Raw genomic sequence first — 27,586 nt, 5'->3', positions numbered from 1 at the left:
TGGTTCTTCTGGAAGTTTTATTTATAAGGTGTGTACATCTGCTTCCAACACAAGTTTGAGAAATGTCAGGAAACAAAATAGCAGTTGTAGAAACAGCAGATTGTCTACATCATAGATTACTGTACTGTGTTGAGTCCAGGGTCCTGCTCTGAACATCCTGGCACCTAAAGCAACAAGGGAAGGAAGAGGGGCTTGTGAGTTGTATGTTCAGATTTTCAGGGTTTTGTTTTTTCCTTTGGTTAGAGATGTGGGAGTTTGGTAGACAAAGATTAAGTAACCTGTGAAAACCTCAAATGAGGACTTACTCTCTGTGTCAGAATTACCCAACTGCCTTCAGTGTCAAATGTATTGGAATAAAGTTGTTCAAGATATTGCCATTTTCCTTTTGTTTGCATTTAGGGGAAATTCCTGTGTGTTCTGTTCCTGCTGGGTGAAGGGCCCTATTAATATCAAGTAAGTCGTGGTGGTTGAAACATTGTCTTTAGCTCTTTCTTCTCCTCATCCTCCCCCTCCTCCTGATTTTCCATCTATATATATGATGGGGATGCTGAAATCTCCAACTGTGACTCTGAGTTTGTCTGTTTCCCTTTAGATCTGCCTAGTTTTGCTTCATGTATTTTGAATCTCTCTCTCCTCTTGTTTTGTTTTTTTTTTTCTTGTTTTGTTTTTTAAGAAAGGTTTCTCTGTGTATTCCTGGCTGTCCTGGAATTCTCTTTATAGTCCAGGTTAACTTTGAACTCATAGAGACCTGCCTGCCTCTGCCTCCCAAGTGCTAGGATTAATGGCATGGGCCGCCACTGCCCAGCTTTGGAAATCTGAGCAAACTCATTTATAACTGTGTTTCTTCCTTATGAATTCATACCTGATGCGTTCCTCTTCATCTCCAACAGTGTTTGTCTGGACTCTGCTCTGTCCACTATTAGCATAACCATTCCCGATTTCCTTTCCTTTACAATGTTTAAAAGGTGTGCACACCATATCTATCACCATGCACAAAACTTAAGTCCAGGGGGCTGGAGAGATGGCTCAGAGGTTAAGAGCACTGGCTGCTCTTCCAGAGGTCCTGAGTTCAATTCCCAGAAACCACATGATGGCTCACAACCATCTGCAATTCAATCTGGTGCCCTCTTCTGGCGTGTAGACAGAACACTGTATATGTAATAAATAAATAAATCTTTGGCCAGGTGGTGGTGGTGCACGCCTTTAATCCCAGCACTCGGGAGGCAGAGGCAGGCGGATCTCTGGGAGTTCAAGGCCGGGCTGGACCGATAGCCTCCAAAACAATACAGAGAAACCCTGTCTCGTAAAAACCAAAAAAACAAAAAACCAAAAAAAAAAAAAAAACAACTTAAGTCCAAAAGGAACAAAGACCTCAATATCAATCCACCCACACTGAATCTCTTAGAGGTGAAAGTGGGAAGTATCCTTGAACAAATTGATACAGGAGACCACTTCCTGAACATAACACCAGTAGCACAGACACTGAGATCGACAATTAATAAATGGGACCTTCTGAAACTGAGGAGCTTCTGTAGGGCAAAGGACACAGTCAGCAAGACAAAATGACAGCCCACAGAATGGGAAAAGATATTCACAAACCCCACATCTGACAGAGGGCTGATTTCCAAAATTTACAAAGAACTCAAGAAGCAAGTCTCCAGAACACCAAAGGATCCAATTAAAAAGTGGGGTACAGAACTAAATAGAGAATTCTCAATAGAGGAGTCCAAAATGGCCAAGAGACACCTGAGAAAGTGCTCAACATCCTTAGCCATTAGGAAAATGCAAATCAAAACAACTCTGAGATACCATCTCACTCCCATCAAAATTGCTAAAATCAAAAACACTAGTGACAGTTTATGCTGGAGAGGATGTGGAGAAAGGGGTACACTCCTCCACTGCTGGTGGGAATGCCTACTTGTGCAGCCACTTTGGAGATTGGTATGGAGATTCCTCAGGAAAATCGGGAAAATGGAAATCAGTCTACCACAAGATCCAGCAATTCCACTCTTAGGCATATACCCAAAAGATGTACCCTCATACAATAAGGACATCTGCTCAACTATGTTCATAGCAGCATTATTTGTAATAGCTAGAACCTAGAAAGAACCTAGATGCCACTCAACTGAAGAGTGGATAGAGAAAATGTGGTACATTTACACAATGGAGTACTACTCAGCAGAAAAAATGGAATCTTGAAATTTGCAGGCAAATAGATAGCACTAGAAGAAACCATCCTGAGTGAGGTAACCCAGTCACAAAAAGACAAGTATGGTATGTACTCACTCATACATGGATTTTAGACATGGATCAGGGCACTGCCAGCCCACAATTCCACTGCCAGAGAGTCTGGGGTGCAGGGAAGACCCTAAGAGAGATATACATGGTAACCCAGAGAAGGGTTACAGGATGAGCTCTCCTAATTGGATTGTGGGGAGAATGGGAGGGTAGAAGGAGATGGGAGAAAGAGAGGGAGAAAAGAGGAGAGAGGAGGACATGGGAGAGCAGGAAGGTTGAGCCAGGGTAAGAATAGAAAAAGGATGGGAGATACCATAAAAGAGGAAGCCAGTATAAGTTGGAGGAGAGATCTGACACTAGTGAGATCTTCACAGATCTATAAGAATGACACCAACTGGCATTAAGGCTACCTTAAATGCCCTCCCATGATAATGAAAATGATGACTACCTTATATGCCATCCTAGAACTCTCACCCAGTGGCTGATGGAGGCAGAGGCAGACACCCACAGCTGTGAACCGAATTGAACTCCTGGAACCCAGTTGCAAAGAGGAGTGATGACCAAAGGAATCAAGATCAGGCTGGCAAACCCACAGTGGCAGCTGACCTAAACAAGAGGGAACACATGGACCCCATACTGATGACTGAGGGGCCAGCATTAGACTGATCCAGACATCCCTCCCACTGACCTGGGTGATAGAGAGGAGGTCTTGGCAATCTGTGGGACCTTGGAGAGTAGAGCAGTATTTATTCCTGGCATACAGATGAACTCTGGGAACCCATACCATGTGGAGGGATGCTCTCTCAACCTGGACACATGGGGAAGAACCTAGGCCCTTTCCGGGATGATGTGACAGACTCTGAAAATCCCTCATGGAAGCCCTTACCCTCCCTGGGAATCGGAGGGGGGATGGAGTGGGGATGAGGGGTTGGGAGGATTGGGGGGTGGGGGAGGAGGGGAGGGAACTGAGAGTGACATGTGTAAAAAGTTAAATAAAAATATGAAAAAAGGTGCGTGCGTGTTCGTGTGCAGGTGGCCACTCAGGTGCATGCACACCACAATGTCACAGCGTGTGTGTGGAAGTCAGTGGACAACTTTCATGGGTCAGTCCTCTCCCTCCACTGTGAGAGTTTGAGGGATGGAACTCAGGTTATCAGGCTTAGTGGCAAGCACCGTTTTCCCATTGAGCAATTTCACTGGCTCTCCTTTTCTTTTTTGTTTTGGGTATCCAACCAACTCAGGGCTTCTAACATGATAATCTGGTTGAACCATACACTCCAGTCTTTCAACCTCTGCTTTTTAATTTTATATTTAATTTAATTATTAGCATGATTGAGTTTAAACTACCTTGCTATTTGTTTGAATTATTTAGTTATTCTGTAACACTGCTTTTATTTAGGAGCTGTACCTCTTAGCTTCTCTTACTTTTGACAGCTGCTCTAAGGCTCATGATGTCTTTGCTTTGGGTTCATATCCCATCTTACTGAACTGATCTGATGCTATGAAAGGAAATGCTACCACAGTGCCTCTACTCTCCTGTCTTGTGTTGGAATCACACACATTCCTTCTGCCGATACCCCGTTCTCCACCCACCAGATGCCATTATTTCCATTTTGATGTCATCTGAAGAGGACTTTGTGTTGTCACATTCCAGATTTCCCATGATTTCCTTCCTGGGTTGGTCTGAGGCTCTATACACCATCTTCTCTCTGTCTTGAAGTACTTCTCTGTGGTTCCTACACACATGTCTGCTCTGATGGGCTTCCTTGGATTTTATTTGCCCCAAAATGCTTTATTTCAGCTTAACTCTTGAAGGGTGTTTCATTTTTCTTTGTTCATAGGTTTGTTTCAACATTTTAAAGACATTCTCCTGCTGCCTTCTAGTTTGCATGGCTTCTGATTAGAAGTCGTTGGTATTCCTTTCCACACTCCCCTGTCTGTGACACACCTGTTTTTCTCTACCTGCTTCTGGGGTGTTAGCAGTTTGTCCGTGATGTGCCTGCCTTTTAGTTTTATGTCACATGACCTTTATTTATTTGTGGATTGATATTTTTCATTTGCTCAGAATCTCTGTCCTGTCCTCCCAGGTCCTGATCACAGGCATTGGACACTGCTTGGACTTCTTCCACAGGTGACAGGATTTTGTTGCTCTGCTTTTAAGACAGGGTCTCATGTAACCCAGGATGACCTCAAATTTAGTCAGTTGCTGAGGGTGACCTTGAACATCTGATCCTCCTGTAAACATCCTGAGTTCATGTCTGGTTTATATAGTGCTGGGGATCGAATCCAGGGCTTCATGACTGTTAGACAAAGGCTGAAACATATCTATAGCCCTGTTGAGTTTTTCTTAAAGCTCTGTTGAGTTTTTAAATTTGTGCTTAAACTTGTGTTTTTAAAAATGGATCTATCTTCATGTCTACTCATCATTTTTTTTCCAAACCACTGCTCACCTGTCTTTCAAATCTTCCTCTTTTAATTTCAACATCTGGGTCACCTCTCTCTGGGTCTGTCCTCTGAGATCTTTTCTATAGAGAGGGTGATATTTGTTCCAGCCATGAAGCCTGACCTGGCAAAACTGTTTTTGAACCTGTTAACAAAAGAGGTTACTTGGCACTTCCTGTGCTAGAGCCATAACCATTCTGCTCTCAAGACTTGCCTTCCGGGGCCACCAGCCAGGATCTGCCTTCCGGGGCCATCAGCCAGGATCTGCCTTCCGGGGCCATCAGCCAGGATTTGCACTCCAGGGGCCATCAGCCAGGATCTGCACTCCACCCGTCTGCGTGGTCACGGTTGCCACATCACCTCTCTACCCCTGGTGGCAGGTCTGGAAGGGCCTCTGCATTTCTACTCTTGTCACATGTGGCTCCAGGGAACTCCTGTGTGCAGCTCTGGGGACTCTTATTTGCATAGCTTCCTCTCTCTACACTCCACTAATTGCAGACACCTCAGCACCCTTGAACACCGACCTCTGCTTCCGCTATCTATTATGACCAGTGCCCTGTCCCGGTCTCCACATCACTCAGCAGAGGCCCGAGGACCTTCTCCAGGCGGAAAGCTGGGGGTGGTTTGTAGCTGTCTGTGCAGCACCTGAAAATGCTTGTTCCATTCAGTTGGTCACAATTTCGTTGCTGTGTCAGACCCGACAACTTAAAAGGAGGGCAGAGGCAGAGTCATGTTGTCCCACAGTTTCATGAGCTTCAGCACAAGGTCAACTGGCTCCACTGCTTTGGGCCTGAGGCAGGTAGAGCATCACACTGCAGTAGAGTGTGCTAGAGACTTCTCACCTCACCACAGCCGGAAGATGAGGGTGGGAGAAAAGGAGGAGAGCGGAGGAGGAGGGAGGGCAGGAGAGGGAAGAGAAGTAAAGGAGGGCATGGGGAGGAAAAGAAGAAAGAGAAAGGGGAGAGAATAGAAAGGAAGAACTCAGCTCAAGAAGGGGATGTCCCCCGTGCACACCTCCTCCCATGAGGCCCCACCTCCTGGTAGAGCCATCATAATATGATCTGTCCTCTGAGTCATCAGAACCCTCAGGATTCCATCAACTCTCAAGGACTGGATCCACTGCTGGGAACCAAACATTCCACATAGGAGCCGTTCAGAAGACATTCTGCATCCAAACCACCAGGCACCGGTTTGTGCAGCTAAGCAGCTGTCTTTGGCAGACGTGTAAATCCAACGTCTGTGGTTGTAATCATGGCCAGAAGCAGTCTCTCCATCCACTTCCTTCCATAACTTCCTGTCCTTCCATCTGTGATGGGATTCCTTCAATACCCGAGTCCCACTAGAGCATTTTCCACCCCCGGGGCCATTCAGATGCTATGTTATTGGGTAGACTTGGAGGTTTCTGCAAGGGGATGAGTCTCACTCTGAACCTGCTGATGCTCCACAGGTGCCCAAGGCTGGCATCTCACCTGAAGAAAGTTCCCAGGCTTTCATGGAGCTCCACAGGTACCTTGGTGTCAGCACGGTGTCAACAGACATGGGTTTGAGTGGTGGCCACTCTTCCTCACCCCTGCTTACTTTCTACTGGGCAGAGTGGATGTCTGGAATGCAAAGATGGGGATCTTTGGATGCCACAATCCTAGAAAAGGGTCCAGGGGAACTGGGAAGTGTGCTTCTGCTTTGGAGTTTGTTTGGTATTTAACATCAACCATGGTTCAGGCTCTGGGGATGAGATAAAATACTCTGCCCTGGAAAGGCTAAGAGCCTGGAATAAGGGGGGGCAGAGAAACAGGCAAGTGATGTATACCAGAAGGCCTGTGTGGCATGAGCTTGGGCAGCCTCAGCCCACCGGGAACAAGCTTGGAAGTCCTCCTAGGAGACACCAAGCAAGATTGTGTGTCACCAGGAGGAGGGCTGGGAAGGAGGCCATGTGGAAGGGTTGGGAGTCTCCAGAGACCAGAGCTCAGGTGCACTTCACAACTACTAAGGATGAGGGATCAGGCGCATAGTGCTGTCAGGATGGTGGGTGTGATCCAAGGTCAGCCAGGAGTAGCACGCAGCTTTAAGTCAGCCATTATGCTTAAAAGTGCCACTGAGGCCACTGTTGGGTGGATGGGCTGCTGAGAAGAGCACCTGAGCAGCAAGGGGACCAATGGGGACTCTTCCAGTGATGAGAAGGGAGAAAGTGACAGGCTCAGAGCGTGCAGACCCACTCTGGACGTGCTAGTCTTCGTTTCCACCAAAGGACCAGACCTGAGAGCACACACCTTCACCTGCTACAGGGAACAGCAGCTGTGTGCAAGTGACCTCTCTGTGGGTGCTGCACGTTTGGCTCTTGTTAAATGCTGAGAAGACTGAAGCTTGTAGGAGAGAGCCTGTGCCTGCCTCGTCTCACAAGATGCACAAGATACAGAGACAGATGTCAGGCTTGACAGCAAGTGCGTGCCCTGATACAGGCCATCGCTCTGGGGTCCATTTGCAGAGCAGGCCTAAGCAGAAGTTAGTATGTGCAGACCTACACAGGCACATACATGTACATAAACACACAAACGACTCATGCTTAACCTGTGTGTCCCTGAGCACAAATGCACATACATGTGCATGGCCCTCAAGTGTACACACATAACATGCTCACACACACTCTCACACATTCAGGCACTGACTGGGTACACTCAGTCAAAGTGTAGGATGGAGGATTGTTTCTGGAGCGCCCTTCATCTAAGATGCTTCTGGGGTCACCCTCTTCCTTGGGCCAGCAGGTGGGTGTTGCTGGAAAGGTTGGGAAGGGATGCCAAAACCCTTTCTCAGCACACTCAGAAGCACCTTTTTAAGTGTGGGTACCACATACAGGTGCCAGACTAGGCCTCCTGTCAGGACCAGAGGCTGTCTCAGTGACCTATGCGGAACCCTCCACAGAGGAGACACCAGGGTTCCCAATCCAGATGGCACAAAGCCAAGATCCCTCGGCAACTCTGTAAGTGTGGCTTTGTCACAGAAGATCAAAGGCCTCACCTCCACCTCCAGGCCTTGAGAAAGCAGCCGTGTCTCTGGCCATGACACATGTGCTCCCAGCTGCTCTCCCTCCCTGTTGTGCCCCTACACTCTCCTCACAGCCATGTCTTCCTGAAGGAATAAAGAGGTCCCCACAGCCCGCCCACGTGCTGTGACTCCCTTTAACCCTTCGTTGCGTTCCCTTTCCCTGCCCCCTGCTATTCCTTCCCCTCCTCCATCACCTCTCCCCCTCTTGAGCGGCAAGAGAAATGGAAGTCGAGATCTTCTCTTGGCGATAATTATTGAAAAGTTCAGTCAGAGACAGGCAGTGATGCTGCGAGCAGGCGAGCAGGGGAGGGACATTAAAATGCACACGCACAGCTTGCCTTGCAACAGATGTTGGCATAATTAGAGAGGAAAAAATTATGAAATTAATTTGTGGTTCAATGTAAATTTCACCAATGGGGGGAAAGCTGAGCTCTAGTCACCTCATGTGCACACACAGGCATGCACACATGCCTGACATGCCCGCACGCATACATGAGCACATATACACATATGCACACACCTGAACATGTAGATCCCAAATTCTAGGGGAGTGGCAATTGTCAGGCCTCTTCAGGGGAAAGGTGGGCATGAAAAATAGGAAGGAAGGGATCTGAGAGTGGATTGCCCTGTCAGAAGTTCAGCCACTGGGATTGCTGAAGATGGTTCCTCCCCCGCTGTGGGAGTGGGGACTGGTGGGAACAGCACAGCTAGTGGAGCTGGATGGGCCCTTAGGTATCACAAGAGCTGGAGTGTGACAGTTATCTACATCCAATGCAAATAAAGTGGGAGCTGAGGCCTCACCACACACTCTTCCTCACGGTGTGCTGGGCCTGTCTTCGGCTCATGGGCAGATAAGAATGAAGAGAGCATTCTGGGAAACAGCAGGACCTTGTGGCAAAGGTGGGGTGAGGGAATTGGTAAGTCCGTGGTGCCAGGATCAACATGTACAGCTTGGCTGCTCAGAAGTCCTAGAGGGTGGGTGCCCATCCGAGGTGGGTGCAGCAGAGAGGGGCATCCCGTGTAGCCAGCCTCCTGCCCAGCACTGCCTGCTCAGCGCTGCTAGCAGTTGTCCCAGGGACGTCCAGTGAGTCTGCAGGGGTCCCTGGGCAGGTGGACATGCAGAGGCACCACTCCCTACTTCATGGAGACCACACACAGGCAACCCTGCCCGGCCGGGACTGGCTCCTTTCTTCTGTTTCAGTGACCTGCTGGTGCTTAATCATTCTACCTTCCCATGTGCAGACTGTGGCTGGCCTCCCCATCTGTCACCCTGGGCTGGACACAGCAGCTATCTCTGAAGGTTTCTTCTCAATATTGGCCTCCACACAGGGTCACCTTCCTTGGATGGGACAATGTCGGCTCACCCTACACTTACGCACTCTCAGCGTTATCTTTCAAACCTCAGTGTGTCAGCCTGGGGCTGGACTTGAGTCACATTCCCTACCCCTCCCGCTCCACCATGAGTCTTCTCCTAAAACCCTTCCCTCACTCATCTGTCCAATATGCCCATCATTTCCCATCCGTTCGTCTCCTATGTCCTTTAGAAGTCCTAACTATGAGGACTAACCCCACATGGCTGTCTCTTCAGCCTTGTTGGCTATGGGGCCTGCACCTTTCGTGGGTGTGCCCCTGACTCCCCTCCAAGTTAACTGAATCTTCTAGTATCCCAGATGCAGGCTCAAAACAGACACGCTCCTCCAGCCCAGTCAGGTCTGTGGTTTCTGTCCCTGTGTCCCCCTAAGGCCATCCATCCTTGTGCACCCTCCATAATCAGCTTGCTGCCTCCCTCCTCCAGGAACCCCTCCTTGATTTCCCTCTGCAGAGCAGGATGCACAAAACCACACTGCTCGGTGATGCCTTCCCATCAAGGTTTGTGCAGCTGGCGCCACCTTCCTCCACAAAGGCCACAGTCTGTGGATCAGCCCCTCCTGGCACAGTTGCTGCTGGCACAGAAGGTTCTGTTGACAAGTCTAAACCCAAGGGGCTCGGGGAGATATGAGCAGCCAAGTTGGGACTGCCAGAAGCCTGGCTCATAGCAGCTGCACACCTAAGGAGAGTAGTGGCAGGCACTGTCACCTCTGCTGCACCAGGCAGTGGCCTCAGACCCAGTGAGACCAATTTGTATTCTGCAGGTGGTCTAGGGCCCCAGAGATACTTAGGAGTAGCTTCACTATACCTTGGAATGGAGAGTTATATATCTTATTTATTCTTTTTGTTTGTTTGTTTGTTTTTCGAGGCAGGGTTTCTCTGTATTGTTTTGGAGGCTGTCCTGGAACTCACTCTGTAGACCAGGCTGGCCTCGAATTCACAGAGATCTGCCTGCCTCTGCCTCCCGAGTGCTGGGATTAAAGGCGTGGGCTACCAACGCCCGGCTATCTTATTTATTCTTCTTACACGCGCGCGCGCACACACACACACACACACACACACACACACTAAGAGGTGAGGGGGAAACTTGTATGAGTCAGTTCTCTACTCCTATGTGGATCCCAGGGACCAAACTCATGTTGTCAGACCCATCTTGCTGGTCCCTACGGCAGATATTTAAAAGTGGCCTGGGGCACCCTCAGGCCTAGACACACAAAAGGTGCTAAGAGGTTCCAAGCAATCATGTTCAGGGACATGAGTCCTGTGGGTGTTGGAGCCGGTACCACAGTGGTGGCCTCTGTGTACAAGGGTAGGGCCTAGGTAACGGGACTGAGTCGGAGGTCCACAGCCACACTTGTTCCTGGACCTCTCCAAGGTGCTGAAACGAGTGCTGGGTGAGGCTAATGCCTCGTGTCAGAGACCGGGGCCTGGAAGCTCTGCTGGACTTCCCTTCACCCAGTTCACGCCAACTGATGATGCTCCTCATAGTTTCTGATACTTGAGATCCAATGGGTGAGGTCAGGCCTTGGGGTGATAGCCTTCACCCCTGCGCTTGCTGTGTCTTGGCCTGATTTTCCATTCCTCCTCTAACCAGATGCAGTGTCACCTGGCCTCCTGCATGCTTCAGATCTGTGCTCAGGCGCTGGCCCCACGAAGGTGGAGGGAGCCATATTTGCTGCTGCCTTCTGGTTGCTTTCAGTTCCTATTGCCTCAAGGCCTTGTAACACACATTGCCATTTACAACCGGAATAAGGAGTAGATGGGGGCACTGAGGCTGCATGGACCCACATCTTCCTCAGGGGAACCCTCTATATGTAAGTGTGCAAGCATCTGAGGCACGCAGGGAGAAGACCACTACTGAGTGAGAGACGGTGTAAGTCTCACACTAGTAATGGCCCAGCTAGGGTGTGCATGGTGAGTATAGAAAAGATACAGCCAGCAGTCTCAGGTCAGTATGTGGCCTGCCTGAGGGACAATGTGTGCCCCATGTTGGTGTGGCATGTAGACATGTGTGTTTCAGGGCTTGTTCCAAGCAGCCCCCACCAGATCCACTCCCCAGCTCATTAAGGCTTTCCCATTATTCTGACATTTGTGCACATCACGTACCGGCAAGAAGTAATTTACTTAGAAGAAATTAAAAGTTCATTTTAATTGAGCGCACACTGCAGTATGCAAATGCAGAGCACATTATGTACACTGATGCAGAGACAAAGCCATCATCAGCGCTTAACCCTCCACGTGCTGGGCTTCTCAGCTCTGGGAGGGGCTCTAGGCCTTGGAAGAGCCTCCCTACCCCCAAGCAGGAGGAACCGCAAGGCTCAGAGTCCTAGGAAATCTCTAGACAGTAACACTGCCTATGCACTGGGCCTGGGGGCAAGACTTCAGGCTCAGCCCAATCCGTATCCAGCTCAAAACCTCAAAACCAGGCCCTGGGTTCTGGTGGGGACAAGTGCATACAGGTCTACAGTGGCCCGGGGCAGGCCCAGTAGCAGTGTGCAAGCTAACTCTGAGCCTGCCTCCTGGGGGATAGATAAGTTGCCAGATCTATGGCAGGGCCTGGTATCTACTGTGGGCTTGGTCTCCTGTAAGAGGAGGGACTGTAACAACTACTATTCCCCCAGGGTCCAGGGGTTTTCCAACAGTCCACGGCAGAGCTGTGGGTGGGGGTCCCACTGCAGGCTGCTGTCCTCCTTGAGGTTAAAGTCCAATATACTCCATGTTCCAGGGATGAATGCATCCATCCACTCGTGCTCTTCAGAGCTCAAGCCCTGGAGGTTCAGAGAAGTCAGCAGCTGCGACACTTCCTGGAGAGGTTTCTAGAGGTGGGACTGGAGTCCAGCTCCTGGAGTCCAGACCCTATGCTGAAGGGCTTGGGGACACCAGGAAAGACAGAGAAATGCTAGGACTTCCTTGACCCTGCCGGACCTTCCCAGTTCTCGCCCTTACCCAGAAAAATAAAGGTGTCAAGTAGGCAAAAAAGGACCCGTCAGGAACAGCCAGCCTGACCCCTGCCAGGGTCCCCTCCCAGGAGGCTCCTGCAGAGACTGAAGCTCAGGTAGTAGGATCTGGGTGTGTGCCTGGATCTCCAGGACCTCCTTGCTTTATCTGTGGACTTGGCCCCTCGAGATTTCTGTGTGGCATGGCCCAGGCAGCAGGTGGCTGGGATGGGTCTCTGCCTTCCCACAGCTTCCCCTCTGCCCCTTCGCTCTCTGATCCTTCTGCATTGGGCAGCAGGGAACACCTGTTCAACCCAGCCAGCCCTCTCCAGGACAGAGCAGAAGGCCAACTCCCATCTGGACTCTCTGAGGGAGTAGACTGGTCAGGAGTAGGACTCCCACTGGAGCCAAGACTGGTCCCAGGGATGTTGTTTTCACATTGGATTTTTGCTACCTGTCAGACCTGGGATTTTTAATGACAGTGAAATGAAGCTGCTTCACAGATGTGAGATGACAGCCAGCTGCAGGAGGCAGACAAATTACCTCCAGACCCAGCCCACAACGCCCACACATCCACACAAAGGAAGCCAGCCTGCCTCACTTGGATGAGCAGGAACAGCAGGGGGCCTGAGCAAGCTGTTCCTGCTTCCCCAGGGCTCCTGCCCTGCTACAGGGCAGTGCCTGCCCTCCTATGCCTGACTACAGCTTTCCTGAGATGGCCTTCAGAGCTCACATGCACACGACCCTCTCCTAGCCACAGCCATGTCTCCTCCCCGAAGATCAGCTTCCCACCATCAGCCATCCATCTCATAAGTCCCCGGAAAACACCTGCTGGAGCAGGAGAAAGAAAGGCTTGTGCCACTATAAACCCCCAGGGAGTTGAGGTTCAGAAAAAGAAGGAGTTCCAGAGGGGAGGGAAGCCAAGGAAGGGGATCTTCAGGAGGGAGGGAGACCATAGAGGGAAGGAAACTCAGGGAGGATAGCCAGTACCAAGTTTCTTGGAGCTGGGCTTGATTAGGTGTGAAGAGCAGAGCTCTTTTACCTCTCCTGGAGCTCTGAGACCCTATGTGGGGGAGAACTTTGGTAGAGAGGCCCATAAAGGGAGTCTGGATTCTGGGCCTACATTGGCCCTGGAACCTGTATTGTCCACATGTCTGGGATCCCTGAGTCTCTGCTCTCCACTCCCAAACAAGGCCTGACATTTTAATTCGTGGGCCTTGCCTCTTCCTATGCAGGAGGCCCCAGGGAGACAGGGGAGAAGAGATGTGGCCCTGGGAACAGGCAAGGTAGATACAGGATTGTGTGTATGTGTCCATCCTTTCTGTCTGTCAAACAGAATAGCAATTGTGACATCCCAGATGGAACTAGCCTCACACCTATTCCCCGCTGTGCCTTCCTCTCCAGGAAACAGGAGTTTCCCTCTGTGCCCTCTGGGCTCTGGGATGTGTCCCCAGGGTCTCCCAGCACTATCAAATGCTCATCCTATGAAACTTCCCCCTTTAAACCTGCACCTGATGGTTCCCCTAAGGAACTGGAAGAGTGTTCTGCTGGTGGCTGTGGAGCTTTGGATGGGTCACTGAACTCTGTGTGTCTCTTCTTCCTGTGTCACAGGTACACATCCTAGCTGAGATTGGCTACGCCACAAAAAGGCTCAACCCTTTCTCTAGCCCTCTAAGTCTGTTGGCCCAGAAGTCCAGCTGGGTTGGGGGCTCTGCTTCCTTATATGGAGACCAAGTGTGTCTTCAGCACCTGTTCCTGCCTTCTGCATGGTCAGTGTGTGGTTCCCAGCAGCCTGTCACCCACAGCCTCTCCATCATGACCAGCAATTCCCTGGTTCTAGGTCTCATTTTGCTCTTCAGTTCTACTGCCTCTATTCTGGCCTGCTCAAAATAGGCTTCTGGGACAGCTGGCACAGTCCTACTGCAGAGTGTTCCTGTCACCCTTGTTTCTCGGACCTTAGCCATGTCCCTCGCATTGCTAGGCCTCCAGTCTGGTCACCAAGATGCTGACTCTGCAGTTGAATGAGAGCGGACTTTAGTCATCAGTCCCATCTGCTGTCCATGTGCATCAGTACTTCTGGGCACTGGTCTCACTGGGCATGTGCCAAGAGTCAGAGTCACTACAGGGCCCTCTGGCGTTCATCCTGGGCGCCTTTGCAAATGTGTGGACTGAGGGCAGTGAGAAAAATCCCATGAAGGCCACAGATGGTGAGCAGCTTGCCTCTGGGTCTCTGGCCCACTGATATTGCAAAGAGGACTTGACTTGGCTCCTTGCTTGAAGTGGCCCTCAATGCCAAGGCCATGTGGGCTCTGTGGGAACTTGCATGGGGACCGTGTTTGTCTAGAGAGGGCCTCAGCTGGAGGACATATTGATATTCATCCATTCCATGGGTCAAAAGACTTCAACTATGGCTTCTCAGGACCCTGGATTCTTAGCCTTCCACTACCCACCCCCCCTTGCGTGCTCAGGACCCTAACAGCCCTCTGCCTGGCCCTTCTGGTCTAAACCTGCCAGCTTGTCTGTGGTAAAGAACTAAGTAGAATGAAATTCTTCCAGTACTTAGAGCTGTCACAGCTTAGTCCTCCGTGAAGTCATCAGGCACAGCATACACCATCATTTTTGCACTGTGGAAACACACAGTCCTGATGAGTTACCTGCAGTCACTACAACTCCCTACACCAGGCAGCATAGAGGCTCAGGGAGGTCTGGCTGTTTTTAAGACATACACTCATGTCCTGGCCTGACATGTCACAAGCCCCTAAATATGATGGGGACAACTGGCCCATTTCAGTATGTTCAGTGTTCCCTTTGCCTCCCTCATCACACCGGCTCCATTAATTGAGAAGCATCACATTCTGTAAGAGCCAAGGCAGGTGGTGCCTCCTCCAGGTACTGGACTCTCCAGTGAATGCTCACTCAAGAGAATGCTGGGAGCTATGCTCAACATCTCTCTCATCATCGGCCACTGCAATCAGTAACTGGCCTCTTGTTATGTACCGAGTACTATACTGGCCCAAGACATGGAACACAGTGAAAAATTATGGAATAAACCAGCGAACAAATAGATAAAGACAATGGAGTGGCCAAAAGGACCCAGACACCTGACTCCTAAAGATTAGCCAAGGAGAGGTACTTGGGGTCATCTGAGGGTCCCCACACTGTCTAACACTGAAATGGCTAGAAATGTGTCTCTGCAAAGCCAGAGACAGCTAACTGAGCCCAACCGTGTGTTTAGGAGCACCCCTGAGTGGTCCAGTAGAGCCTAGGTGGGTTGAATTGGGTAATCAGGGTCTCCAGGGAGAGTTAGCTGCACCCCCATGCACTCCCTCCTGGAGGCTCCAGATGGAGAGTACAAAGAGTTAAGTCCTCTGTGAGCAACTGCGAGAAAGAAAGTGGTAAACAATTTTTCTCTCCCTCGGCTAAATTAATATGCAAATTCCTAAGCCCCCTCCACTGGCGTCCCCTGCCTTGAAATTAGCGAGGTAGAATGCTTGGGCTAATTATGCATTCAAACGAGCAGGCTGCGTTCTTGCGGCGCTAAGAGGATGCGGAAAATGATTGTGAGAAGATGGAATTGACATTCGAGCGGGTCCTTCTGGGACATCTGGAAGTGCTCTCGCGTGCACAGCAGATGTAACCAGGCAGTGGCCGCCAGCCACCGCTGGTCTGGGTGTGGGTTCAGAGGCCAGGGGCTGCTCTGTGCTGTTACTCTAGGGGGAGAGCAGAGACCATGAATAGCCATCTACTCTCCAATTCCCCAGCTAAGCACCTTTATTACTGCCCTGACATACAAGATCCTCTCCCGCAGGCCTGCCACACTGCTGGTACCCACAGCCAGCACTACAGCAGTGATGCTGTGTAGAGCATTGTCAGCAGTGCCCATAACTGTAGAGGGAAGGGTGAAGTGTCTCTCAAACCCTTTCAGGTAGAACCCGAAGGTCTCACTCCAACACAGCTCAGTCATAGATAGCATCCACCATCCAGATGCTCTGCGTTGCCACTGTAGGTAAATATTCATCTGAAGTGGAGTTCCTCAGAAAAATGGAAGTTTGGGTAACATGCAGACACATAAGCTAGAGGATGCCTGGTGCCAGCGATGGACAGGGAGGCTAGGAGAGCTGGGCTCAGGAGCTCCGGCCCTCTGAAGGCTGAAGGTGGGTCCAGAACTGAAACTCTATTACTTACATCTACTGATGAAGCCTACCCTCCTTGCCTGTCAGTCACAGCCTCGCAACCTGTGTTTCTGCTGTATAGAGGCTAACTGTCCCTTCTTGCCCTGGTTGTATGAACATGGGCCCTGTCTCGGCACGGCCTCTCCGCTAGCTCCATCTCAGTGCGCTGACTGCTGATCTCAGCAAGACTGACCACATGAGCCTAGGGCGTGGGCTCCTCCCTGTGTTTCCCAGCTGCCTTCACGATAGCCCTTTGATTCACATGGAACCTAGATGTTTGCTGTTCCAAGAGTCTGAGTGTGATGTCTCTCTCCCCCTCTAAGTTTCTACAGAACTGTGTTGTCCTGTAATCTTAGCAGCAACCATGGTCCCAGCCCTGTACCTCAACATAAGATCTGCCAGTCAGGAAGCTGGTAGGAGGATTAACGAGGCTGGACACACGGAACGCAGTATGACTGCAGAAAGGAAGCAGTGTGGGAAGTTCTGAAAGGATTCAGTGTCACAACCATAGTGGCCACTGTGATGTTAGTCAGCGCCATCACTACCAGGCGGCACCACCGCCATCGATGCCATTGCCATCACCATCATCACTGCTGTCACCGCATCACCACCAGTTACTATCATTATCACCACCATCTCTATCATCATCACTAACACCATTATCACCACCTTTATTATCACTACCAACATGACTGTCAACACCATCACCATTATCACCACCATTATCTTCGCAGTACCGGCTTCGTACCAGAAGTACAAATTACGTTCTTACACTGAATCCTCACACATACACACTGAATAACAATAATGGTAAATCTCTGTCTACAGATAAAGAAGTTGGCATTGCTGAAGGCTGAGACTGAGTTTGACCCAGATCTCCCCACACCTGCATCCCAGGTTAAAGTTTCCATATTTTGATTCTTCTCATCACTCAGCGCCATGCCTTCCAATTTAGGGATGAGGAAGAAAGCAGCATGCATCCCAAACGTGAAAGCAGCAGAGTCAGCGGTGGCCAAATTCAGTCTGTGGGATTTGAAACAGTGTGTCTTCTTAGTTATGGAGATAACTAAGAATAAGTTTTGCAGATGCCTTTACCTCTGTCAGTGTGTGTGGCGGGCCAGAGGCAGCTGGGCTGGGGAGTGAGTCAGACCCAGCTACAGAGTATGATACAACCTGGCACAAGTACCCTTTCCAGCAGGCAGGCTGTGGTCTCAGGACCTCCCAGGATCTGCAAGTTACCCCAGACCTTGGAGAGGAATGTAGGCCTACCATCAACACCCCTGCCTGAGAGCTGTGAGGAGGCATTAGTGGCTAGGGGACTGCCACAAGCCACAGTCTCAGACCCAGGGCTATGACTGAGCTAATAAATCTCCCCTTTGCTGCCCACAGTATCCCGATCATACTAAGTGTTAGATAAGATACTTTCTAGAGACTTGCCTGAAGGTCTGTGTTGGCTCGTTTACCCCTTGGTCCATCACTCTAGAAGCGTTCATGGGAAGCCTCCAGTGCTCAGCACAGGTCTCAAAAGCAGAATCATACCTTGGGTCCCCATGCATTCCAGAATGGCCCTCTAATTCACAGAGGAGAAGGGAGGCAGGGACCTACAGCAAGACCAATGCTGGAAAATAAGAGACAGTGCCCTAAGCTCTACATAGCACAGACAAATGAACATGCCCTCCCTCCCCCACCTGCCATCTTCCCACCTGTCCAGGGAGAACAGCCAAGATTTCCAAATTCAGGAGGCAGAAGGCAGCAAGTGGAAGTCCTGGCCCCCTTCCCCCCTGTGTTGGGTAGCGACATGGGGATGGATGGGTGATGTTAAATATTCATCAGATGCAATGAAGTTACTGGAATTGCCCATTAAGATGTAACGTGCAATTTGCAGCTTTCTCCTAACACCCAGGGCAGACACTCGTCAGTGGGATGGATGGCAGGCCACAGAGGAAGATGAATCGCCAGGGAGATGGTGCATCTCAGAGCGATCAATACAGACCGGCAGCTCCCAGCAGCCCGATAGGCAAGCAATAAGTAGAAGTAAATAGACAGGCAGATTAATTAGGTCTCTTGTGGGGAGGGGTGAGAGAAAGGCCTGGAGCACAATCTATGGGCAAGTAAAAGGAGGAGGTATTGTGTGGTGAGGCCACTACAGTTGGGCACCAAGAGCTCAGGCTCCCAACTTGGACTGGCCCCAAGTATATTTTGACCGCAGTCGACCATGCAGTGACCTCAGTTCTGGAAGGCCAACTACATGCAGCCTAGGTGGAGCCACTGGCTCCTGTGGGCTAGAACTTCCAGAAGGCAAGAGACCCACAACTTCCTTTCTCACCACTAGGAACCAGCTTCCTCCCTGGAGCACAGAACTGTGGGAGTCTTGGGGTTCGGGGCGCTTTGTCCCTCTGATGGTGATGCATGGCTCCACTAACTCGCTGCACGAGGCTGTTAATTCTGGTGCAGCTGCTGCAGCCGCCCTCCAGGCGCTCTGTAATGCTGGGCTGTGGAGCTTGCTGCAAATTAACACCATTTGTTCTGCAGAACATGTTTCATTTCTACACGACACGCATAGCTTATTACCTCGCTGGCAGCGTGGGGAGAGGCAGCGGGGGCCAGGGAAGGGAGGGAAGACATAGCCCAGACCCTTCCTGATTCCAACCTATTCTTTCCAAACCCACTGCCTGTGTGGGGGAAGGGCACTAGGCCTGGATTCAGTGAACTTGGAAGAGCTGGGAATCCCTGTGGGGAGTTCCTGGGTGAGGAAGGTTGTCACCCCATTTTCTGGTGGCTGGCCCCTAAAAGGGGGCCAGGGCTAGCCTCTTCAACCCTGGCCCTGGCCACAGGCAGCTCTGTGGTCTCAGGGGAGCATTGTGACTTCTCTGAGCTGTTTCCTTCCTTAGCTGTGGAGATGATGAACTAGGAGGCTCACCAGCACAGCTCCCAGCTCTATGGTCCACAGTCTGCTGAGTTTCTTCTTAGCTGTGCTCAGTGACAGTCATCCTAGTCAGGCAACTGACAGAGACAAAACCTGGCCCAAGGGCAACTGGAAGTGGATGACCCTGGTGCCTCAGAGAGCCTGTTGGGCTCGCCCCTGGGGAGCAATCCCCAAGTCTGGGCAGAGCAGAGGGCTCCTTGGTCCCAGGCAGGTAGGAAGAAGATAGGACTTTTCATTCAACCTGTTGTGGCTGCCAATCATAGACAGGAGCTCCAGGGTCTCACAGCCCCTACAGTTGTGACTCATAGCATTTGTTATTCCTTGGTAAAAGATTTAGGTTTGGCTTTGCCTCTCTGCTGACCAGAGATTTGGCAATTTCACCGGGATGGTATGGAGGTCTTTGTCATAGGTCCACCGAAGCCCTTTCCTTCTCCTCTGACACACATTGCAGGCCCCCAAGTGCAGCAGTGTCCTGAGGGTCTAAGGGCAGCACTCAGCACACAGGACAGGCAGACAGCCTCACAGCTTGTCAAGAGAAGGACCATGGGACCAAGATCCACACACTGAAAGTCAGGAATCACGCTCTCGGGGACTCCAGGTCTACTTACTATGGCACACCAGCCCCTTGGGTCCCTGTGAAAGTAGCTGAACCAGAAACTCCTGCAGCCCCAAGTATCTCCTGGCCCTTCATGAGGGTGGCCCCAAGGAAGAGGTGAAAGAATGGAGGATGTCTAAACCCCAAGAAGCCAATGTCAATGGAAAAGTGAGCCTGGTCACCACCAGCTGCCATTCTGGTGGGTGAGACTTGGGCAGGCAGTGAGCCAAGTGCTCCCTCCCAAGTTTGTGATTGGGATCATCAATACACACATAGGAGCTCTTGACCCAGGGATATTGATCCTCAGCCATGCTCTCAGCACGTACCGTCCCTGTGGCCTCTCTCAGTCCCACCATGCCTTCCCACCCAGAACCATGATCAGAGCATCTTATGAACAGGGCATCAAGGAACATGACCAGAGAGAACTAGTGATGATGTTGGAGCCAGGAGGCATGGAAACACTTCCATGACTCTGCTCACAGACACTCAGCAAGTCATTCACCTCTATGATGAGTGGACATTGGCACACTGCCCCACCCTCATTTAATAGTCCAGGAGTAGGAACTGGCAGAACCTTGACTTAGTGTGGGACCTTAAACATAATGTTTGGTTTTGTAAAGGTGTTTGGACCCTAAACGTGATGTTTGGTAAAGGGGAGAAGCCCCTAAGTGTGATGTTTGATAAAGTGGCTCCTGGAGCTTCTTGAGGGTCATCCTGACAGCACTTGGGTGAGAACCATCCTGTGAAAGGATGCTCCACATAGACTCAGGAGCCCTGTAACTGATGAGCTGTCTTATGCTATTAGCAAGGCTGGAGTAAGTGGATGGCACTCGGGTGTCACAATATCCCAGCAAAGGTACCAGGGTCAGGCCCAGGAATGTGGAGATAAGGTCAATGGGAGGAGAGAGGGAGACATGAGATCCAGGCAGGCCACACTCAGAGCTGTTTAGATGTACCCAGAACATGGGATAGACTAAGAATCCAATCCACCAGGAGAGTGACAACCCAGAGTTCCACCAGGCAGAGTTCCTATGTGGCCAACCCTGCAAGATGAGGCTTTGCAGTCAGGAGGTGTCCGGTCCAGGTCCTGACAGAGCAGCACAACACAAAGGTGGAGGGACAAGAGGCTGTGCCATCTGCCCTGTCATTGACTTTGAAAGAAGGGCCACTCACTGGCCACAGGCACCTGCCCCAATCTAAGGCTGGTATGGCTGTCTTGCCCACCTATGCCAATAGTTTGCATGTGAGCCTTAGGTCTCCTGTGTAGCTGGGAGTGGCCTTGAGCTGCTTTCTGTCCACCGTATTTCTAGGCCTGGTAGTTCACCCTGTGTTGAATGCAGTAGCTAGGTTTTCCTGGGGGCTTTTGAGGGCTGTTGGGGAGCGTGACATACAGAAGGCACAGCCAGGCCCTTTGTTCCACATTAGCAAACTCAGCCTCCAGCTATAGAGCCGGTATCTGGGGATTTTTTTTATCTCAGAGGAGCCAGTGGATGGAAGTCAGTAATCAAACTGGTCAGCCACTCCCAGCAAGATGAATATGGGTGGACCATAGGGGTGGCGTGTTACTGTGGGACAATGGAGAGCATGGGCAGCCCACCCTCCCTGGACTTGCTGGGTAGAGTGGGATGCTCTTTGTGGGTGTCTGTCCCCCGTGGAGTAGCTTGTCCCATCCAGAGTGGCCTCTCCAGCCCTTCAGAGTGACCATGTCCGTATGCTCAGACACTGACCTTGGGAGTCCAGAAAGGTGTCACAGTGGTCCCAGGGCAGGGAGAATGATAAAGCTCCAGGGGACCCTGACCCTTCTCAGGACAAGGGGTAGATCCGGTCCAGAGTCCCTGGGGGTGTTCCTGGTAGGTGCTGGCTTGCACTCAACATTGGGGGAGCTAGCTGCCAAGCTCCTGGTAGCGGGGAAGCTGCAGAAGGTTTTCGTGTCAAGAGGCAGAGCAACTGCATGAATATTTCATTAGGGAGCAACGTGCGGCCCAGGAACATCTGGCGGAGTCTCCAGGGAGCTGGGCCAGTGCAGAAAGCAGGCACTGTGAAATTCGGGAGGCAGAGGGGGAGGAAGGAGCTGGGAGGCAGGTGGGATGCCAACCTCCCTGCCTGCCTCCTGATCCTCAGGCACTGTAGAGCCCAGGACAAAAGGGCAGGTGGGTACACAGCTCTTCCACATCCACAGGGGCCCCAGCCCTGCTGTCTTTTACTTCTATCAACATCAACAAAGGCCTGCCCAGCATGGGGCAATCAACCCCCAGTACCTACCCCCCAGGCTCAGCCACAGCAACTCTGGATGGGAGGGTCTCCAGGGAGTTCCATACTGGAGACAAGTTAATACTCGCACAGACAGTGGTGACAGACAGGTGTAGTACTTACTCTGGCCTGCAGCTAGGTGGAAGGCCCAATGGGTGTCTAAAGTCTCTCCCCTCATAGGTATGTTTGTGTTGTAGACTGAGGCTGTGCCAAGGGCCATGGGGTCACAGTACTCATCTAGGACCACTTGAAGACTCCTGGGCACTCAGACCAGGGCTTTGAATCAGGCCAGCATGTTCCCTTGCTGAGGACAGGGGTGGGGGTGGGGGGAGGGGAGGAGAAGCATCAGACCAATGGCAGCTTGCCTGGCTGAGTGAACCCAGACCCTACAGGGACAAGTGTGCACAGTGACTAAAGTCCACACAGCCATTTCTAGCTCTTTCTGACTCCTACCCTTCCCACTGTATACACCTGATCCTCAGATCCAGACAGCCAGAGGGCCCACTTAGACTGTGGCCAGTCAAACAGGCCTGGAGACTATAAGTCTTCAGTCATCCACTGAGCCCAGATCTAGGTCAGACTGGGCTAGCACCAATGCCCCAAAGTTTGCTTCTGAAAATCCCAGGCTTCAAGGGGATGGACGATGCTGAGCCTGGGCTTCAGAGCCAGGAAACCTGACTGGGATCCCCCTTGAATCCTTCCCTTGAGTTGGTCACCTCGTTTCCTTCTAGCTGAGAACCAACCCTTTGGCCCTGTATACAGCAGTGACCACAGCAGGTTTGTGTATTCTCACCTTAATTTTTTCAAATTCCTAGTGGGCACATGCCTACTCATTCCCAACCCTGTGCAGAGCCAGGGAACTGGCTCATGCCAGGATTTTCAAAAGGAACTCTCTCCTTACAAGGTTTTAGCCAGCATGTGTCTAAAGGCTGTAGCCCACAGTGGGGGTGCCTTCCCCAGGCTGTAAGAAGAGATCCCTGATTGGCTAAGCAGTGCTGATGTCAGGTAGGGTGGCCCTGTCCAACTGGGACATCTATAGCTCAGCCTTTGCTGGACTCTGAGCCTCCCCTGGAATCTCCCCTTTTCCCAACTGCCTGCCCCAGACAATGTGCTCTCAGTCTCTGAGCCATGCTTCTCAGTCTCCTGATCTTCAGGCCCCTCCCTGATCCTTCTGGGGAGTCTCCTCTGCTCAGCTGGGCTCTAGACTCCACTCTCCACAGTCCCAAAGCCTAGACCAACAGAGGAAGCTGAGCACCACAGAGCCCGCACCAAAACTAATGTCTCCGCTTACCTGAGTGCCCCAGACCTTGAATGACACCTTTCTGAGATTAGCGTGACTTCCTAGGGCATTATACTGGAACAGAGTGGCCCAAGTCCCAATGTGGCCCCACTGTCCCTCTGCTATCCCACCAGTCTGAGATATGAATCCCAGAACCCAAGCCAGCCTCTCCTGGGGAAGTAAAAGAAGGGAAAGGAAGAATGGGCGGGGAAAGGAGGGAAGCTGGCTTCCGTGTTTGCCTGGAACCCCACTCAAGGAAAGGTACCTGGGCACAAAGGCAGCACCCACATCCTTGCCTGATCCTCACTGGCCGCTTGGGACCACCCATGCCATACCAGATGGAATGTTCCCTCCTTGTCCCCACCCTCTCTGACCAGCCTGTGACCACTAAGCAAGGGGATGGGCTTTGTCCTTGGAGCCGCGAGGAAAGCTCAGCCACATGCTCCTCCCCTCTGGAGCCCACCCCACCCGTGCCCTCAGCAGCTGGCTCCTTGGCACTGGCACCCGGATCCCTTTGACGGCATATTTGGCTTCAGTCCCATCGATCTGCACACAGGCGCCGAGGTGCCAAGTCTGGCTGTGGGCAAGGATGGGGGCTCTGGGAAGACTGAGCGAGTGGGGTGCATGTCTCTGGATGCTCCGGGACCTTCTAGCATAGCCCCAGCCCACCCTGACCCACCTGCCAAAAGAAACAGATCTATCCCTTCATGGTCAGGGGCCTTGCATAACCAGGGGAGAGGACCATCCCTGGGAGTACGGACAATGGTGGCGATGATGCAGTGTTGAGACCACCATGGGGCGCGGCTGCTGTAGTCACAGTTCCAGATGGCCCGCCCAGGCCAACCCACCCCGCATCTTCAGAACACCAGTCAAGCACACATGGGCAAGCAGTGGGTACCATGCATTTTAAAGTGTCCAGAGGTTACACGGATGATCTGGATATGAGGCAGTCAGACTCCCTCTGATCCGGCCCTCTCTGAAAGTTGCCATGCCATGGGACCCACACCCAGGTGAGACTTAGCCCCCACCTGCACCCCACCACAGATACCAGGTGCCTATACTTTAGTGAGCCCCACTCTGTCCTTACCTGTTCCATGCTGGCCTTGCCTACATCCGCCTGCTCCCAGGCTGTCCTCTGCGGCAGCGCTGCCAACTGTCTTCTGCCTCCTAACGTGGGCTGCCAGCGATCTGCTGTGGGTTTTGTTCATGGGGTTTGGCCTCATGCAGCCGCTGGCACTCGAGATGGCAAGCGTCCATCTTTCTCTACACCCGTCCCTCACCTCTGCAGTCTTCCTGTGCCTCCTGTGTCCCCATGGTGCCCGCTCTGAGGGACTTGGCACGGACAGAGCCCGGCCCGCCTCTGCAGCTGAGGAAAGCCATGCTTTTTTCTGTATTTTACACACACACACACACACACACACACACACACACACACACACACATCTCTCTCTCTCTCTCTCTCTCTCACACACACACACATGCCAAGCCCCCCACCCCCAACAACACGCATCCCTTCTGTCAGGAACAGACCCAGCCAAGAAAGCCCCTCACAGGCGGGGGCAGAGCGGAGGGGCTTCGCATAGCTGGTGTAAACCCAGCTCCATGGTTCCTTCCCTTCCTGGCCCCAATGCACTGCCTCTTACGTAAACCACCAGGAAGGAATCAAAAGGAAATGCAAATCCATGTCACATTTTGGAGCCTCCTGATTGGGCACACCTTTAAACTGGTTTGATCTTTCCAAGCATGCTCTGGCTCCAGCCATCCTGAATCCTGCCTCAATACTCGAATCCCTCATCATTGTCCCATACAGCTGGACACCCCCAACCAGCCTGTGCTGTAGTGACCACATCCATTCCTGGAAGGATATTGACTTTTGAAGCCAATTCTGAACACTTGCTGGGAACTCCGATGTGACCTGCTCGCTGGCCAAGAATCAAGTAGCTACAGGACAGTGATTCCTGGGTGCTTTGGGTACACTGTCAGGTCCTGACCTAAGTCTGAGGCCAGAAGAGGTCCCTATGGGAAGTGAGAGCCAAGGCCAACCCCAGCCTGGGGACAGAAGAGGGAAGAAGAGTGGTCGGACCTCCTGCTGGTTACCCCAGAGCAGTGAGGCCATCAGTGCCATCCACCTTCTTGATGGCGTTTGTTGTCTCTGTTGTTGGAAAGGACTTCAGTTTTGCCCACACACTAGAACACGCTCCTCAGAGAAGAGGCAGGGACTCTGCGGGGCCCCGAAGAGGTGTGGCATCTATGATGAAAGGCAGACTGCTGCCACATGGGAGTCACTGCTTCCCTGCTCCTTCCCCTTCTTAGAACTGATCTGAGCCCACAATTGGGGTCAGTCATGAGAGTTGCTCCCTCTGAGAGGGAAGAAGTGGGCTCTGTCCCTCCCGAGTGAAGAAGTGGGCTCTGTCCCTCTCGAGTGACCACCCAGGCTTGACCACCACCTCTCCCCTTTACTGCTGCTCGCCAGATCTCCTGTGCAGTAAGGACACCAAAGGCAGGAAGAAACGCACAGAGCACCAGCCCAGGTGCCCGGTGCGAGGCTAGCTGACGAGCACCCACTTCCCATGATCTACTCCACTTACCCTTGTTTCCCCCAAGCCTAGGCCATCCTAGGCTTGCCTGTTTGACCAGGCTGGCTCTGGGTCAAAGGTCGTCCCAGGCTGTTTGAGGCCAGTCCATTGTCTGGCCTACTGCATTTTCAGGCATTGTAGATTTTTTGTTTTGAGCTTTTTTGGGGGAGGTGGGTTAAGTTTTTCCTTCATTCACTATATTCAGGAGTAATTGACCTAACCTTAGCTTCGAACACCCTTGGATCATCCCCAAAATGAGGACTGGGAACCATCCCCGCACGGTTCATATCCATACTCCCAAGTCTAAGTCTAGCAATGGGGTCCCTGTTCCAAATAGAAATCTTCGGTCTTCCAGTATGTGCTCCAATACTCCCCAAGAGCCCCAGCTTCTCGAGCTCTCCCTATCCTGTGACAGTGGGGCAGTAAGAGCCCACAGCCAGCTGGGCAGTCTAGAGAGCATGTACATCTCCCTTATTTGTCTGTCCACCAGCACGAATGGGTGTGCACATTCAGAACTAAATGGCAAAAGCTTCCCATGATCTCCTCGTGGTGGTGTGCTGACAGTCCCTATTCCTTCAAATAACATGAAGAAGGCTAAGCAGCCACTGTAGTTGAACCTGTGACTGAGCATATGCATATCCTGGGCATGGGTCGGGGACCCCACTGTCAGAGTGAAACAGCAGACACGTAAGCAGACGTAGGCTGAGCTTTTTGAGGTGGTGATCTGGTCAGGCAGGTATCACCCCAAGAAAGCCTAACTGTGAGAGGATGGGACACAAACTGGGGTACGCCATGCTTCAGAGCCAACTCCAGGATACTATATCACAGGTGGCAGCACTGAGCCTGGAACTCAGAAAACAGAAGGAAGGCTGGCTTCCTGTCTTAGGAATAAGGGTCCAGACCTCAGGTTGTGGTTCCAGGGGCCATCTCTCTGCCTTTGGAGGTCCCATGTTCAAGATTCCCGGACTGACCTGCCATCACTGATATGGTGCCTCAATGGCCTGCAGAGCCCGCGGCATCTTGAGTTTGCATTCAGCATCTTCTGAAGGTGCTTCCTGCCGTAGATGGATGTTCTTTTGGCCAGGAGAATGAAGGGTCCTGGCTGTGTCCGTACTGTGATCCTGATCATTCAAGGGGATTGTTGCACCTAAGCCTGGACCGGCATGGCTCTCCGGAAAGCGACCCAGGTGATGACATTGGTGCAGAACAGAGGAGGAGAGCAGACCTGTCCATGACCTTGGTGGGTATTCTAGTTTCTGCTGCTGCTATAAACACTGTGACCGAAACTAACTTATGAAAGGCTTGTTTTATTTTACAACCCCAGGTTATGGTCTGTCACTGAGGAACATCAGGGCAGAAAACAGAGAAATGCTGCTTATTGGCTCACTTCCTGGCTTCTTCCCTGGCTCATGCTTGACTAGCTTTTTACACAGCCCAGGACCACCTACTCAGGGCTGGCCCTGCCTACTATGGGGTGGGCCTTCCTACCTCAGTCCCTGCAAGATGTGTCCACAGGCCAGCTTGATCAGGCCATTTCTCAATTGAGGCTTCAACTTTCAGCTGACTCTAGACCACGTCAAGTTGACAATTAAAGCTAACTAGGACACTGCAGGATAACCAAATAGCCTTAGGTCTGACATGGTCTGGGCTGGGACCAAGGCCTTGTTCATTTATTTGTGTTTATTTAAGTAGGTCTTTAAGGCAGGTCTACCTCCTAGGTAGGTCTTGAGGTAAGTCCTCCACACTTCCTGAAGATATCTTTCTA

General features: G+C 51.5%; 1 long non-coding RNA gene across 1 annotated transcript; it reads right to left on the bottom strand.

Moving 5' to 3' along the window:
• Positions 1 to 24,886, bottom strand: LOC121135944. Its single transcript, XR_005873060.1, has 2 exons — positions 24,333 to 24,886; positions 1 to 164 (listed from the first exon to the last, which is right to left on the bottom strand). It is a non-coding gene; the product is annotated as an uncharacterized LOC121135944 (long non-coding RNA).
• Between the last annotated feature and the right edge of the window lie 2,700 nt (positions 24,887 to 27,586).

Source organism: Mesocricetus auratus, unplaced genomic scaffold (assembly GCF_017639785.1).
Source record: "Mesocricetus auratus isolate SY011 unplaced genomic scaffold, BCM_Maur_2.0 Super-Scaffold_6723, whole genome shotgun sequence".
Lineage (NCBI taxonomy): Eukaryota > Metazoa > Chordata > Mammalia > Rodentia > Cricetidae > Mesocricetus > Mesocricetus auratus.
Note: the sequence above shows the minus strand (reverse complement) of the source record. Positions and strands in the feature narration are given on the sequence as shown.